The sequence below is a fragment of the Arvicanthis niloticus genome, chromosome X (genome assembly GCF_011762505.2).
Source record: "Arvicanthis niloticus isolate mArvNil1 chromosome X, mArvNil1.pat.X, whole genome shotgun sequence".
NCBI lineage: Eukaryota > Metazoa > Chordata > Mammalia > Rodentia > Muridae > Arvicanthis > Arvicanthis niloticus.
In genome coordinates, this window is record NC_047679.1 from 3,207,368 (window position 1) to 3,213,367 (window position 6,000).

Genomic DNA, 6,000 nt, shown 5'->3' on the forward strand with positions numbered 1-6,000 from the left:
TTTCTATCTGGGTCAGGCCTTACATCTGGAGGTTAGAGAGTCAAGAGACCCCCACAGATAAAAAAATATCTCTTTCCAAACATGGTCAGAAAACTGCTCCATAGCTGGATGCCAAGAACCAGTCCAAATTGCTATCATCTCTATATGTGTTATTACATCTAAATATTATTTTCTCTATACTTGCTTTCTCTTTGACCAGATAGAAGATTATTGTAGAAACTGGCCAGATGATTATGGGGGCTGCCGATATTGGTCTTGTCAGATATATATGCTAGATCACAGACCAACCACTTCCACCAACACCACAATACCTGTGGGATTCCAGCTGTGGTAATTCAGAACTGATGGGGGCCAGATGTCCTGAGATGGTCTTGGCGGGTTTGTCCAGGAAGAATGCTGTTTTTAAGGAACGTGAGACCTCCAGTTCTGAGATTTTTTTTAAAAATCCCATATAAAAACAAGATACTCTCTTTTATAACATCCTTTCTTGTCATCCTCCTGATGTTATTATTTCTAACCAAACTATTAATCAGTTCCTGTTACAGGATTACCAGTCACTGTCCACAGAGGAACCTGATACACATATCTACCGAGTGGAGCCTGATGGTGAAAGCCAGCTACTCCCCACAATGGACTATGCCCCTACACAGCAGGAAGTAGTTTAAGAGACACTGCGCCCCAACTCCCCTTTCACCATCGATTTCCCCTCCACTTTTCTTCTTCTCTTTATAATAAGAAAAAGGGAGGTATTTTGGTATCAGGCTCCGAACCCAGTGACATCACATCTAGGTGACCTCCACATCATTGCCAAGGCAACAGCCATACACTCCCAGAATCCACCTTGTTACCTCACCTTTACCTGAGAGATACTACGTCACTGCCCATATAAAACAGGCAGGACCCCCTGACTCGCTCTCTTATCCTTCCACCTTCTTCTCCCCACCTTTGCCCTATCTCCTGAATAAACCTCCTCCCCCTTGGAATTGTGTGGTCTGGAGTGGTCTGTTCTGAACTGCGGTCTGACTTCTATCAACTGACACTGATTAAAAGACTTCAGGAAAGACCATCTTGTCAAGATTCTTTCTGGTTTCTTCACCTTTCTAGAATTTTATCATTTTTTCCTGAAGAATGAAAAATTATAAAAATCATTTTTATAGAATATATACATGTATAGATGCTTTTTAAGTTCTTTTAGGGACATGGAAACTTTTCTCTGAAACAAGCCAGGCCAGTTTCAGGAACAGGCTGTAAAGAATGAAAGTCATTCGGGTGGTAAAAACACAATGACAGGGCTGTGGCTCTACGGGTGGAGCTAGTGAGAAATAGTTAATAGTTGACAGGGTAGGGCAGTGATATGGTAAAACCACATTTTTTGAGAAGAATGAGTGTGCAGAGTGATTTTCACATGACTCTAGATCATTTGAGCTAGATTCCTCTGAAATGTTCCACTGTTCTTGGTTACCCCTCCCACCCTTGGTCTTCCCAGTGCTATGTTCAAAATTTGTAAAACAACCAATTATGTGTAACTGCATGAAAATGCAACCATTCATGTGTAACTGCACGAAAATGCCTTTCTTTCCCCACCCCATGCTATAAAAGAACCCTTAGCCCCGCCACTCGAGGCCAAACCTTGCTCTTCAGAGAGAGAGAGCTTGTGGTTTGACCTCCAACCAATTTCCCTAATAAAGCCTCTGCTGATTGCATCCAGGTATGGTTTCTTGTGATCTTTGGGTGGTCATGATCTCCTGAGACTTGAGGAAGGGTCTCCCGAGTATGGGGGTCTTCACCCATATTTAAGCTTTTCTATGTTTCTGTTTCACAAAGTTTCCAGCATTAAGAGCATACGGCCTTTGTAGCTAAAGGAGTTTTCACACTGAACAGAAACCCTCTAAAGGCTCCTATACCTCCTCTGTGATAGCATTTTGGCTTTGACCTCCATTTACATGAAGGCATGGTAATCACTGTGTGGTCTACCTTTCCTGGCATTTCATTTTAACTCTAGTCAAATACATTTCTCATGAAATGATAGTTGGTTACATTTGATAGAATCTTCGGAAAGGTAAGCCATTAGGTCTTTCCAATTGAGCCTCACAGATGATGGGACTTGCCTGAAAGAATCTAAGACCAGGAATTCACTTAGTGTAGCTGACTGTGGCCATGAAACAACTGGGTTCACATGAAGAGGGGGCTAAGAAGGAACAGAAGGGTGAGAAAAGATGTAGCCAAGACAAGTTTCCTGATCAAGGCTTGAAGTTTAATGTTCAGCTTTCAAATAAAAAGGGGAAGCCCCACCTCCACCACTGACCCCCTTCTTGCTTCAGCCATGGGTGATGGGAATCCATTCTTATTCCACTGCAGCAGTGGGAGGTGTCTCAAAGCAAGCTCAGCAGGTAGTCTTCTCTTCTCAGCTCCTATAGCAGACTGTAATGTAACCAAGGTGGGTAACACCTCCTGGGTCCTATTGTTTGGTCTACTGTGGTAAACAACCTAGCATTGAACCCAGAGACTAAGATCTTGGGAATACAAAGTCACCATAGTTTAGACAATGATTTATTAAATTATGGCAAGAAACAGAAGAGCAGCTAAACAGCAGACTGTAGGCAGAGCTCAGAGGTAGAGTTCTGACTTAAAACATAGTTTGAACAGCATGATGTTTCCTTGGAGAAAAGATTCCCTAGAAGGATAAGTGATTCTAAGTGAATTCTTACCTGCTGAACACAAGAATAAGATTACAGAGAGTTAGATGATTAGAATATCTACCATGGCCTAGTAGAGCCATTCTCCTGGTTGGCCAAATTCCAAGGATAAGTGGGCCAGAGGTTAAATTTGTACCACTCTGACCCTGCCTGTGGAGATGCAGTGTTAACTTTCTGTACCCTATGTAAATTATTTTGCTGTAGAGACATTGGTTTTAGGTGACTCATTTCAGGAATGCTTTTCTGATCAGGCTTCATCATTGTGCCACATGCACCAGAGGACAGACGACTGGAAAGAGGCTGGGAGAGGCAGAGGAAAGTTCAATTAGGGATTGGGAGGCTGTGAAAATCTGTGTGAACTGGCAGAGCCCACTTCAGGAAGCAAAGGAGTTGCTGGTCATGAAATGCAAATCAGACAGTAGAGCCAACAGATAGTTTATGATAAATCAGAAGACAAGAAGACCCTAGTAGACAAGAAGCCAAAGGCAGGGTTGTAGAAAGCCCATTCTGACTAATTCTCTTGGAGGAGGTCTCCCAGTGATATTAACCATATGAAAAGAACAGAGCCGGCTATAGGAACATAGCATCTCCATCTACAGGCTGGCCTTTTTCCTATAGATGCTCTAATGTCTTCTAAACATTTCAATGCACAGCATGGTTAGAAGCCATTTGTTAGGTATCTTCTCTTGATGGCTAAGTTCATCTATTTTTGTTGTTTGTTTGTTTGTTTATTAAAAGGGTGACTTTCACCTGACCTTATTCATAAAATCTGAAGTCTAGTTCTTGGCTCTTATGGAGGTCACTTATGTGCCCATCTGCCTGCCAGAGCTCCATTTGTCTATATATTCCCACCAGCCCAAATAAAATGTTTTATACAAAATTAAAATTCAATTTTGGTTTGAACAAGTTCAACCAAGTTTGGTAAATAAGCAAGTGATACATTTTCTATAGTAGCATAGGAAGGTTACAAGAATATCCTGGCTTACCCCAGTTTTCAAAATAACCTCAAATTGATGGTAGGTTTCTATGCTGTAGTGCCCCAAGAAGAATAAATTCATGTCATCTTCAGACTACGCAGTTCTCCAGGAGCATCAGTTTTTGGGTGGTGGTGGTGGTACACTGATCCTCATTGCTTTAATACCTGAGCCCAGGTGTGACACCAAGGCCAATATACATTCTTTCTTTTTTTAAAAAGTGTGGACAAATTTCAACTGTTTCTATTACCTCAAAAGAAAACAAACTGGGCATGGTGGTGCAGTGCTTGCCTTCCAGCACTCAAGAGCTGGAGAATGATCCTAGTCTGGCTACAGATCTTTGAAAAGGGAAAGGAGGGAAGAAAGAGGAGAGGGGAGGGAGAGAGAGAGATGCTGATACTAAAGAAGTCTGGTTCTCTAATTGGTTCTTGATTTGGTCAATAAAGAAGGCTGGGAGCCAATTGCTGGGTAGAAGGGAGATGGGACTTCTAGGTCCTAGGATGTGGAGACCCGACAGAAGGCGGCTATGATCGTTGTAGCCATCTTGAGCCATATACCCTGAAAAAAAGACTTGATGACATTAGCCTACAACAGCTGAGCATACTTTGATAACATCTTGCTTTAGATACCCAGGATTTTCCCTTGGGTGTGTGAGACTTATAAGTGTGTGACTTAAGGGTGTGACTTACAGATCAGATTTAGAGACAAGTCCTAAGGGCATGATTAAAGGTGTGACTTAGAGGCATGGCTTAGAAGTGAGACATATAAAAGGTGAGAGGCAGACAGGAGAGTTCGAAATAATTTGGAGTAACAGAGATTCAGACACTAGGAGTAGGAATAGACATTAGACACTGGGAAGAGAACAACTTAGAGTACAACTTGGAACTAGGAATTAGGTTAGACACTTGCAACAGAGAATTAGGCACTTGGCACTTGGAGAAAGAACTTGAAACTTGGAGGTACTAGAAACTAGGAACTAGGGACTAGGAACCAGGGACTTGGAGAGAAGAAGAGAGACTGAAGAATAAATGGTATTGAATCACACTCTGTCTAATCTCCATGGCAATGGTTGGTCTTTTGATGCCTTAGTAGGAGAAGGGCAATTTGCTTCTAGTGATAACCAGATGCAATATGACCTAGGCTTATTTGCTCAAATCCAAAATGCAGCCATGAAGGCTTGGCATAAACTCCCGTCAAAGGGAGACCCTGGTGCGTCCTTAACAGCAGTCAGACAAGGACCAGATGAACGATTTTCTGATTTTGTTCATTGATTAATGACAACAGCAGGGAAGATTTTTGGTAATACAGAGGCAGGACTAGATTATGTGAAACAACATGCATATGAAAATGCTAATTCTGCCTGTCAAGCGGCCATTAGACCCTACACAAAGACAGCCCAGAAAACTGCCTGGGCTCTGCCCACTTTGTAAACATGGAAGGCATTGGGCTAGTGGATGTAGGTTCAAAAGAGATGCACAAGGAAATACCCTTTCCCATAATCAGGGAAACAGGAAAAGGGGTCAGCTCCAGGCCCCGAACCAACACAAGCCAAAACAGGCTTATGGAGCAGTCAGTTCTATGCCAACAGACAACAATCCCTTTCAGAACTTAGTCTAGCAACACCAGAAAGGGCAGGACTAGGCCTCAGTTCTGCCACCCACATAGTTTTAACCCCAGAAATGGGACCTCAGGCTTTACCCACCAAAGTGGCTTTGTCAGATTTGCAATCTAACTTGGATCAGGCCATAAAGGCTCATGAGTTACATCACCTTAATTCTAAAACTTTAGAAATTATGTTTAAAATTACCAGAGAACAAGCTAGACAAATTGTTGAACAATGTCAGTCATGTGTTACACTTTTACCAGTTCCTTATTTGGGCGTAAATCCAAAGGGACTGATACCAAACAGTATCTGGAAAATCGATGTTACTCAGTATAATGAATTAGTCAATCAAAAATACATACATGTATGTGAAGATACATACAGTGATTTCATTTATGTGACATTATAATCAGGAGAAACAAGCAAGCATGTGATAACTCATATGCTTGCTACAATTGCTGTATTGGGTGTGCCTAAACAGATAAAGACTGACAATGGCCCAGGTTATACAAGCTCCAGTTTCCACCAATTCTGTGAAAAATTAGGAATACTACATAAAACAGGTATTCCATACAATCCACAGGGCCAAGGTATGGTAGAAAGAGCACATCAAACTATTAAATGTCAATTTAAAAAAATTAAAAAGGGGGAATGGTACCCTACCAAGGTACCAAGGGATTCCCCAGAAATATCCCTCATCACATGCTGTTTATTTTAAATTTTTAAC